This window comes from Equus asinus, chromosome 22, assembly GCF_041296235.1.
Source record: "Equus asinus isolate D_3611 breed Donkey chromosome 22, EquAss-T2T_v2, whole genome shotgun sequence".
In the NCBI taxonomy this organism is placed as follows: Eukaryota; Metazoa; Chordata; class Mammalia; order Perissodactyla; family Equidae; genus Equus; species Equus asinus.
Genome location: NC_091811.1, coordinates 50,448,061 through 50,460,185, shown reverse-complemented (window position 1 = coordinate 50,460,185; position 12,125 = coordinate 50,448,061). Strand labels below are relative to the sequence as shown.

Here is a 12,125-nt window from a genome sequence, read left to right as displayed (position 1 = left end):
TTTTTCTCTTGTGAAATAATAACAACTCATTTTAGGACCCTAACACCTTCTGAAAATGCCACACACTCACTTCTTAAATGCATCAAAGTTATAACACATTCCATTCTAGACTTGTCCACGGCAAAATAAGGTAAGCAACTGATTGCTTAGCTCAAACAACATGTAATTAATGTGTTGGGAACAAGCTACGGAGCAATGGAGCACAGCCAGATGAAAGGAGACTTTTTATTTAAAGGAAAAATATTTCAAGTGGCCTTCTGGCACAGGCAATTTCTACTTTCACACGCATCAACCTGTGTATCATCTCCTAACCTTAATATTTCTCTTCTGAAAGGGCTTATTTGGATTGACTTCTTGAGAATGATGTCCACAAGAGAAAGAGATTTCTGTGCTTACATGTAAACTTGTGATAGGTTTGCAGGAGTTACAGGTAAAGAGAGTAGCAAAGTCAGCTATGATCCATGTAGTATCTGAAGGTCAAACCAGCTTCCTTGTACACCCTGAAGACTTTCTAAATGCTGTTGACATAGGCAGCTGTTCTCAGATCCAATCCTAGGTTATACTTTGTGGTGCTGGGCATGATTTGCCAGGCAGAAAACTCCATAGGGTAAGGTAAGCCAGAATGCACGATGTCTTTCTCAGATGTACCTGATATTCTGTTTTGGAACCCTGCTGTGGTTACGACGGAAATAGTTCCATGGTGGTTTCCAAATTTTCTTTCTAAACTCCTGTGAATAGACATGAGGAAGTGGTAGTTAGAATCTCTTTCATACTTGAAGCTCAAATGGCCATAGCTGACATGATTTATATTCTTCAGCCACTCCAACTAAGATACTGTCATCGTACCAGCATTTAAGAGGAGATCAGGAATAACCATAACGTTCCTCTCCAAAAAAATCTCATCAGCTTCTAGAGTTGTCGGTCCTTTGGCAGCTTCAGCAACAATCCTGGCTTTTGACTCTGGATGCCCCGGATTTGGTCAACTGCTTCTCACTGACAGCAGGGATTAGTATGTCACAGTCTGCTTACAAGACATTTCCTTCCTAGGGCTTTGCCTTGGGGAAACCCAGGATTGATCCACATTGCAATTTGAAGTCTTCTAGCTTCTTTGAGTCAATGCCATCTAAATTCCACATGCTCCCACTAGATTCACCAACACCAAGACATTTAGCACCAATATGATGTAATTATTTCATAGGGTACAGGCCCACATTGCCAAATCCCTGAATAACAAAGTATTATCTACAAACTCCGGTTTAATTCCTAAAATGCTTATAAGAAACTTGAGGAAGTTTTCAATTAATGGAAAATGCCACAACCAGAAACAGAGATACAAGCATGGATAATACCCTGACTAATGGGTTTACCAGCAATGCAGGCATGTGCATGAATATCAAAGTGCCTGATGGTGCTGGTATATGGTACAGCAATCCAGGACATCTCCAGCTCACCTGTGCCTATGTCTGGGAAAGGCACATCAATGCCAGGACCAGTAAAGTCCTGTTTTGCTAGTTCCATGGTGAACCTCCTTATGAATCTTTTCCAACTCATTATCAGTGTAGTTCTTGGGACTGACCTTAACACCAGCTTTAGAACCCCCAAATGGCACATCAACCACAGCCAAAGCTTATATGTCATCAGAGAAGCCAAAGCTTTACTTCATCTATACTCACATCTTTGCTCTAAGGAATACCTCTCTTGCAGGGCGTGCAGTGCTGGCTGTGCTGGGCCGGGTAGCCCTTGATGACCTCCCAGGAGCCCTTGTCACACCGGATGGGGAAGACAGGCTCAGCACGCTGTTGCAGGGCTTCATGATTCGCAGGACGCCACGCACCCGGGGCGGCTTCTGCTCCTCACTCTCCCGGGTCTTGATGTCTTCCATTAGCTTGTCTTCCACGATGCTGGTGCCACCGGCCAAGAAGCCCTCCACCATCTTGAGGAAGTGGGGTGGTCCTCGTGGTCTGCGGTAGCCTTGCCTAGTGTAGCAGCGTGGCCGGCTCGGTCGCCGCAGAGGCCAGGGCAGCGGCTCGGCCCTGGACAGCAGCAGCATTTCGCCCAGCCCAGGCGGCAAACATGAAGGCCAGGCGGAGGCGCTGCGGGAGAGGCGCAGTCCTGGGGACCCTGGGGCGGGCTGCCTTTTCAGCTTCTTTTTCTCTGGGCTGTTCTCTACCTTCTCGCTACTGGCCACCTGACAGGGAAGAGCTGGCGACTTTGGCAGACACGGCCCAAAGCACCCTGGGAATGACAGAGCGGGCACCCTGCGCATGCGCGCTGCGTGACGGAACCGGCCTGGGCCTGCGCTTGGCCTCACGCGGCTCCCCCTGCCGATTGCCTGGGGGTGGTGGAGTTCTGCTTTCTTTTCTGAGGTACATTTTCTTTCATTTTCCGGTACATTTGGCGGTACAGAACTCTAGTTTGCATGTATTTCCTTTCATCGTTTTCAAAATATTAACCCGTTGTCTTAAGGCTTCCGTCATTTCTTTGGGAAATCAGTTTTCAGTTTAATGGTTGGTCATTTGAAGGCGGGCTCAGCCCTGCTTATTTCCCAGGTAGAAAGTACACGTGGAGGCCCCGACCCAAGGCCCTTTCTTGTTCCACCCTTGGGTCTTTCATGAACCGAGAGGCTCTTTGCCTGCTTAAGTCAGCCCACACGGTGCGGCCCCGTGCCCTCTCCTCAGGCCTGGGCTGCACGCTCCTGGAGAAAGAGGGCTGTGAGAGCCGGCGGTGGACCTGAGGCCGTGCGGCAGGCGACGCTGAGGTCCCAGGTATTCGAAGCCTGACTTATAGAGAGCGCTGGCCGTGCGTGCGTCTCTCAGCGAGACGCCGCGAGACCCTCACCTTGTGCAGAGTGACAGGTGGGAAGGAAGCCAAATAGGCAGCCCTGAGGCACAAGTCCGGGCCTGGGCCACAGCTGCCTGTGTCTAAAGGTGGAACTGTTGAAAGGTAAATTGTCTTTTTTCTCAGGCTGTCTTAAAATTTTTCTGTCTTTGGTTCCCAGTAGTTTATAATGAAGTACCTGGGTGTGGTTTATTTTGTATTTTTCCTGCTGGAGGTTCATAGTAGTTAATAAAACACTCTCTATCTCCAGACCTACCCTTATGTGATGTGCAGAATCTGCAGAGTATATTTCTCCCTTGACAACCGACTCTACTTGTTGTTTCTTTTAGCATCACCCTGTTGAAAGCTGGGGTTCCACTGTCCAGCTTTTTCTCAGCACTACCAGGATTAGTCTCCTCATGCCCTGTCAGACATAGCATCAGCGGGAAAGCTCGGCTTCCCAGCTCCTCAAGACCCCTTCTCTGAGCTCCTGAAATGGCAGCACAGGTGGGCAGCACTCCCCCGCCTTCAGAGCTCTGAGTCCCAGCTCACAGAGAATCCTCTGCGGGCTTCTAGTTGTTGATGACCCAGCCTCTTCTCTTTGTTCCCCCAGCCCTAAGGATGGTAGCTACTTCCTGTAATTACTATCTCTGTATCACCTTTTCCTTATCTAAGTTTTCAACCTCTAACTATGTTTTCATATTAAATTATATTATTCTGTCCCATTCTGACTCTCCTCTCTTTCTGTGATTCTAAATACACGTTAGATCTTACCACTTCCCACAGGATTTTAATGATTTTATGCTGTATTTCTCTTTTTTTTTTGTCTTTGTATTTTAGTCAGGATATTTCCTATTGACCCACACTCTAGTTTATTAATCTTCTTCTGTTTCTAATCTACTCAATTTTGGTCATTATATTTTTCAATTCAAGAATTTACTTTTGAATCTATTTTATAGATTCCTGTTCTCTAGAGAAATTGTCCATTTTACCGTCTATTTTCTTGAACACATTAATCAAAGTCATTTAAAAATGTGTGTCTAAAGAGATAACAGGTGTTGCCAAGGATGTGGAGAAAAGGGAACCCTTGTGCGCTGTTGGTGGGAATGTAAATTAGTACAGCCATTATAGAAAACAATGAAGAGTCCTCAAAAAATTAAAAATAGAACTGACATATGATCCAGCAATCCGAATTCTGGGTATATTTTCAAAAGAAATGAAATCACTATCACCCACATAATAAAGTCCAAATTCCTTTACATGGAATATGAACACTTGATTACCATTTGGTCCATTCTATCTTTCTACCCTCATAATTTTCTACACCACTCTGTCACAAATTGTTCCTACTGCAGGCACACCATGCTATTTTCTGTTCCTGGAGTGGGTCACATTTTTCATCTTGGGACAATGGCTAGATAGTGCTGTTACTTTACCTTCACTTGGAATTCCTCTTAGCTCAATCTGCCAAACCTTGGCATAACTCTTCTTCATCCTGTGTTGTCTGTCTTACATAGTACTTTCTCAGGGAAGCACTTCCTTATCTGCCAAGTTGGAACACAATTTCCAAAACATACCATACTTACCCTGATGTATTTCTTATGAAGTCATGTTTTGTAGTGATTAACTCTCTGAACTCTACATGGAGCATCACTGAAATGCTTTCAACTGAGAAGTTATTTAAATATATTTCATTTTGGAAAGATGGCCCTAAAGTTTTGTTTTGTTTATGTTGTTGTTGGTTTTCTAGGTAAGGCAGAGAACTTTGTTATTGAAGGTATCTTTTTAACAGTGAGCCCACATTGGAACCCTTAAACTTTCCACATTAGTCTTATTTCTACTCTCTCTACTTAACTAGAATTTAATCTAAATGACATACCTGTCAATTATATATAACTTAGATATTATAATAGAATTAATATAATTCTGGGAAAAAATATTTGTATACGTCAAGATAAGATACAAAGAGATAACCTATGTATCAGTTATGTTTTTTTTCTTAGTTTTTCACAACTTGAAATCAAGCTTGATTGTTAATTCATTTAGACACCTAAATGTATTAACTCTTTTGTTTTCTTCAAGATATCCTTTCTTGTTTTTAAAAAAATATTGTTATTGTAAATTAAAATGTATATATTAAATATAAAATTTATATTAGTATAAAATATATACTATATAAGTATTGTATACATATAAAGATTTTTTATATATATGTGTATATATATATATATATATAACCAAAAAAATGTTTAACATGGTGTCCACCAAGTTTCTTCACTATAAAGTTATTTTTCCCTTTGTAATTAATAATATGTGGAGAGGTAGTTTGAGACTATGTAAATATCTTATTAAACTATTGCCCCCTAGCCGTAGCATTCTTTGATAATTTCCTAACTCCTTCATTCCTTCTTTATTAGTTCACATTCTTCTGCACGCAAGGGATTTCCTCTCTTTCTCCTCACTCTCTCAGTATGAACTCCTGGATTCTTATTTTATTCAACAGGCTATAATCAATTACTATCATTATTTATTTTTATGCTCAAATTGTCCTAGATATGCCCAGTGGGATCCCCTCCAAGTTGGCTCTTATTTCCTCTTGCTATGTCCCCTCATTCTTTGATCACTTCCCTTTATAGCACAAAAAGACTCATCTTGTACTTTCCTTGCCCTAGCCCTGAGTCAGTCTTTATTCCAAGATACTCTGTTTCCTTTAAATGGAAAATAGTATTTAGAAAATAAGATCTGCGTGCTAGATGAGCCTATTGTTACTGTTGTGTCATTGCCCCGGACCCTCTTACCAGACAGAGCTAGAAAAAAATGTGTTTGTGTGTGTATGATTATAAACACGTTTATATAAACATACAGATATATCTTTAACCTTTCCATATTTGATATTCTTTTTTCTAACAGTAAGAAACTTGGCTCCTATTTGCATCCATGTTGTTTCTAAAATTCTAGAATATATAGAAAGCCGTTTCAGAATTGTTGACCCATACCACAGTGAGAAACCTATTAATTAGCTATCAATGTTTGTTTACCATTATTATTATTTTGGCATTTAAATAAATTTTATTTTTTAGAATAGTTATTTTAGAAATACCTTTAGAATAGTTATTTACAGAAAAATTGAAAAGATAGTACAGAGAGTTTCCATTTTCCCTCATACAGTTTCACTTATTAACATCTTACAATAATATATTTGTTAGAATTAATGAACCAACATTGATATATTATTAACTAATCTCTATACTTTTAAAGTCAGATTTCTTTAGTTTTTACTTAATGTCCTTTCTCATTTGTTCCAGGATCCTATCCAGGATACTACATTATATTGAGTTGTCATATCGCCATAGTATCCTCTTGGCTATGACAGTTTCATCGACTTTTCTTGTTTGTGATGCCCTTGACAGCCTTGAGGAGTACTGGTCAGATATTTTGAAGAATGTCCCTAAATTTGAGCTTGTCTGAGGTTTTCCTCTGATCATTCCTCTGATGATTATACTGGGCTTGTAGATTTTGGGGAGGAAGACCAGAGAGGTAGAGTACCATTTTCATCACATCATATCTAGAGTACATACTATGATATCAAACCTGAAGTGAGTTAGCTCTGATGTGGGGTGTAGTGGAAGAAAGTAGGAATTTTATTATTGCACAACACTGAGCAAGGAGAGAGGGCAGCTAACGCTGAAATCCCAAACTCCCCGAAAAGCTAAAAGAAAGGATTTTTATTTTGGGTTTTAGGTAGGGGAAGGGTAGTATATGGCCTTGCTGGTCGGAGCTTTCCCTCCAGCTTGTCTTTGGCCTTCAGACTACTTGCAGAGAGGAGGGAGCCCATGACTTTCCTGGTCAGTAGCTTTCCCACCAGCCTGTATCTCTTTGTGGGGAGCAGAAATGAATCGAGGTGCTTGTCCTTGGCTGTGTCTGTTTCTGTGGAGGACAGTGGATTCTGGAGCCAGGAAGCCAGGAAGTAAGCAGGGAAAGAGTGTTTTGGTTTTAACCCCATATATGCTGGGTTTAATGTAGGGAAACTGATATCAGGGTCGGTATCACTATCAACAACATAACTTATTACTGTGGAAGGTTACCTCAGTCCTGTGTCTCAGGTAGTGTTTGTCAGATTTATCCATTGTGAAGTTACTCGTTTTCCTCCAAGTTGGCTCTTTTTTTTTTCATACTCTATTCTTTGGAAGGAAGTCTCTATGTGCAGCTCACAAATATGGAATGAGGAGTTACTGACCACCTCTTTAAGGGTGGGGTATCTACATAAATTATTTGGAATTTTTCTGCATGGGAGATTTGTTCTCCCCCATTTATTTATCTGTTCAGTCATTTGTTTATATCAGTATGGTCTTATGCATATTTTACATTTTGTGTTATAATCCAATATTACTTTACTTGTTTCTCAAATTGTTCCAGCTTTGGTCATTGAGACCTCTTTCAGCTGGCTCCTGTGCTCCTTTGACTTACACTCATCATTGTGTGTGTGTTTGTGCGTGTGTGTTTTAGTACTTTCTTACTTTCTGATCCTATAAAATGCTTCAAGATCATGTTGTATATTCCCTGGTTCCTTTTTTCAGAGAATGATATTAGAAAGCAGGATTTGGGTGGTAGATGTGATGATTGTTACTGATGTGTTGTTGCTTTAGGCCCTTTCAATTGATAGCAAGGAAATATATGTGTGTGTACTAACCTGTGTGTAAACACATATCTGTAAATATTTCTGTATGTAACAATCTGTAGCTATATTAAGATAAACATGAGTTCATGCTGATGTTTCCAACTCCAATCTATTATCATGTGGATCATTCTAGCCTTCTCCCCTTGCTTATCTGCAGACTGCCATTTCACCAGTGAAAATCCTGGCTTCTACCATCTGCCTTTTATTTACTTAATTATTTAATTCAAGTATACATGAATTAAAGTATCAGAATTGTTAACCCATTCCTGCTGTGGGAAACAGTTTATTAATGAGAGTACAGTGCTTACGTACAGTTGCTTTTGCCTTTAATCTTACAGATTCCACTAATTTTCAAAGTTATTTAGATCAGTGCCTTTTTCCCCTAACCACTTCAGTGAGGTTGTTTCATACATTTGTAATACAGTTTACCTTGCTTTATCACATTCTGAATTCCAACCTGGGATTCCTCCAACCTCCTAAATGCTATGTTTTTAATTTGCATACATTAAAGTTCACTCTTTTTTGCTGTAAAGTTCAATGAGCCTTGACAGATGCATAGTATCATGTATCCACAGTTATAGTGACATATGGCATAGTTTCACTGCCCTAAAGATCCTATGCTTCACCTGTTCAGCCGTCCTCCTCTTCCCGCTGAAGTGGCAACTACTAATATTTTACTGTCTGTACAGTTTTGCATTTTCCAAAAGATCATATAAGTGGAATAATCCAGGTTGTAGCCTTTTCATACTGGCTTCTTTCACTTACCAATATGCATTTAAAATTTATCTGTGTTTTTTCATGGCTTGATGGCTTGTTTCTTTTTATCACTGAATAACATTCCATTGTATCAATGTACTACAGTTTGTTTATGCATTCACCTGCTGAAGAACATCCTCAGTGCTTACAGTTTTTAGATAATTACACAGTCAGTTCTAATTATTCATGGTTTTTATGTTCTATAAAGTCCCTATGAACTTTGAATTAGTGAAAACAGACCCTTTGCTCCTAGGGGAAATATAAGATTAGGTTCCTGTGGGCCTCTGGTCACAACATTTTCATTAATTGATCAATCTATAACCTTGTCTTATGTTTGTTTTTTTAAAGACATCTCATTTAATATATATTTTTTATAAATAATTAATTGCACAGTTTTGAATGATTTGAAACAGGGACTTCAGAGGCCATTTGCATTATATAGATTTATTTGTCACTGTTCTTTTGAAAAAAGCCAGTCTCATCAATGTTAAGAACCTACTCTTCCACATAACCTTTTCCCTGTATAACAGTTAGTAATATTTTAAAAATTCTTCCATAGCCTCCTGATCTTAAGAACCTGTATTGCCTACAAATTTAACATTTTTCATGTTGTATTGCCTTTTGAAACAGGTGAGCCAGCCAGCACTAGCCAAGAAGGTTTAGCATTTTCCTCACCCTAGATAACATGACCATAAATTTCTTTGATTTTCAGCCTGACAACAATGTGGTCCATTATTCATTAAAAAAAAAAATTTTAGAGCAATTTTAGGCTCAAAGCAAAATTGAGCAGAAAGTAGAGGCCCATATACTCCTGCTCTCACACATACACAGCTCCCACACATACACAGCTTCCTCTACTATCCCACACCACAGTAAGAGATCTCACAGTGATCTTTTCACTGTTTCTATGGTTTCATCTTTTCTAGAATGTTGTATTCTTGGAATTGTACAGTATGCAGCCTTGTCAGATGGGCTTCTTTCACTTAGTAATATGCATTTAGATTTCCTTCATGTCTTTTCATGAAGCGATAGCTTATTGCTTTTTAGTGCTGAATAATATTCCATTGCCTGAATGTAGCACAGTTAATTTTTCCGTTAGCTTACTGAAGGACATCTTATTTGCTTCCAAGTTTGGGAAATTATGGATAAAGCTGCTATAAGCATTTGTGTGCACATTTTTGTGTGGATATAAGTTTTCAGCTCATTTGGGGAAATACCAAGGAGCATGATTGCTGGATTGTATAGTAAGAGTATGTTTAGTTTTTTAAGAAACTGCTAAAATTGTCTTCCAAAGTAGCTGTACTATTTTGCATTCTCACTAGCAGTGAACGTGAGTTCATGTTGCTGCACCTCCTCACCAGCATTTGGTATTGTCAGTCTTTTGGATTTTGGCTATTCTAATAGGTGTGTAGTGGTATTTGGTTGTTATTTGAATTTACAGTTCCCTTATGACATTGATATTGAGTGTATTTTCATATGCTTATTTGCTATCTGTATGTCTTTAGTGAGGAATCTGGTCTTTTGCCCATTTTTTAATTGGGTTGTTCATTTTCTTATTGTTGAGTTTTAAGAATTCTTTATATATTGTGGTATATCTGATAAGTCTTTTGCAAATATTTTCTCTGAATTTGTGACTTCTCATTCTCTTGACTTTGAAAAGTAAAATTTTGAAAGTAACTCCATCAAGACCTTTTTTTTCCTTTGGAAGTTTTGCCTATTATGGATGAATTTTCTGCCCATTTGTCAACTTCTATAAAATGTCTGACTGGGATTTTATATTATATTTAATTGTTTTTGGAACTGGAAAACCACTGAAGGTATTTTTAATACTGTTGAATTAGCATGAAAATAGAAAGCATCCTTCTGTAGTTTGTTTCCAATACAACTTGAAAATTATGCGGTCTCTTTATCATGTGAAAAAAAACTCCATTATTTTGGTAAAGTCTTAATTAAAAAATAAACATTTGTATTTTAACAAATGCCAAGTCAACATCTAAAGAGATGATTATTTTTTAAAACTTATTATGTTGCTGTGATGCTTTCTGTCTATTATTTTGCTGGTGCTGTGACAGTTCTCACTCCAGGCGTTAAATTCTGTGTTGTATAATTCTTAATGTTCTGTTCATTTGTTTAGATTTTGTTTAGGAAGGAAAGAGTTAAAAACTATACCTTCCCTGTCATATAATATGTGCATTTATATGTGCAAACATCGTCATCTTTGACAAATATGCTAAATAGTCCTTTCTTGTAGAAAATAGTTTTGGACTAGTTAGCTTTTTCACAGTTTAGAGGATAGCTATGCTGGAATCATAGACTGTGAGACCATCTAGATCACAATGAAAGGGGCCTTCAGCATTTTCCAGTTATGCCTTCTTATTTACAGGGCAGGAAACAGAGGCGCACAAAGGAGAATAACTTGGGCAAAATCAAAATGGGTTTGTGATTTTGTAATCCAGATCTTCTCCTAATCTACAGTACTGTTTTCTAAACCAAATATAAAACCCTACTTGGACATTCGATCACCACATTGCACTACCCAGTAAGAACCAACAGGGAAAATGTCTTTTACATCACATTTATTTTATCAGTTGTTTGCTTGCTTGTTTCTTTGCTTGACAGTTGTGATGTGCTTGGGTCTCAATCCATTTCCAAGTTCCCAGTTACAGTCATAGACCCTGGCCTCTCTGCCCATGAGTATCACTCTCTCTTCTGGGTCAGTGATGGTGTCTGCCTAATAACTTCTCTTTTTCAGGAAACCAAAGCTGTGCTCTAGATGTCAGAGTCACATGGATGGGAATAAAAGAAATTTAGTTTACTAGGCAGGTAGCACTGAAAATAAAAGCAGTCCTCATGGTGATGTTTCTACCCCCATGACCCTATCCAAGATATCCAAAACAAACTAAGGGAGGGGATCCACTGCTTGTATACCATCTTCTTTCTATGCAGTGTCCACTCTTTGCTATCCCATGCTTGCTGCCTATGTTGTACTGAAGAAAAAGGAAGCTTCCTGCCTTAATTTCTAAAGGAAAAGTGAGTTTTGAATGATGACAGAGAGTTTGTGAGTGTACGTGTTCTTTCAGAAAGATGTAATCTTGTTGCCAAAATTTGGAACATTTTGTGTATTTTTGCTGATATTTGGGGAAATGGGATAAAATATTTGAAAGGGGACTGTTCAAGAAAGCACACAGTCACTGAACACATACAGATGAGCCCAGTTTTCTCTATCACCCATCACTCAGACTCTGTCTTAAGAAGAATTCCTAATAAGCCCTAGACAGGCCAGACAGAGAGTGTGGTTAGTGTAGTCTATGCCACAGGTGAGCATCTGAAGCAGTCTTCTTCTCCATATGGGATTAGGTGTCAGATGAAACTAGGGAGTAGGGAAGTTAAAAAGGTTGAGGAAATGGCCTGTCGCTTAAGCAATACCTTTGAGGGCAAAACATTCAAGTACTTTATTAATGAAAATCCTGACAATGGAGTCTATTATGGACCTACTGTGTTTAACTCTTGATTCTGAATTAAGCCCCGAAGGTAATATAGGTTTCCAGAGCACTTTCCATTAGGGAATAATGGGCCTCACATTTCTTAGTGTGTTTTTAAACTTTCTGTCTTTCCATCTCTGTCCCATAATTGTCTCTTCCTGATTCCTGAACACTCCTCCCTATACAGAACTATTCACACCTGACACACTCTGTTTGGCTCTTTGTCTTGATCACAGAGGCCAAAAAGTCCTGACTTGGCCCTGCCCTCAGCCTTCCACCTTCTCACGCTGTTGTCCCTTGTATTGGACCACACTTGCTTGGTGGAGTGCTGCTCTGCCATGTTGGAATGAGGACCCGTGAGTCCCAGGTTCCTGACTACAACAGGATGGGCA

The 12,125-nt window shown here is 39.2% G+C and overlaps 1 pseudogene; it reads right to left on the bottom strand.

The window, feature by feature from the left end:
• Positions 1–448: 448 nt before the first annotated feature.
• LOC139041540 (glutamate dehydrogenase, mitochondrial-like) lies at positions 449–12,073 on the bottom strand (annotated as a pseudogene).
• Between the last annotated feature and the right edge of the window lie 52 nt (positions 12,074–12,125).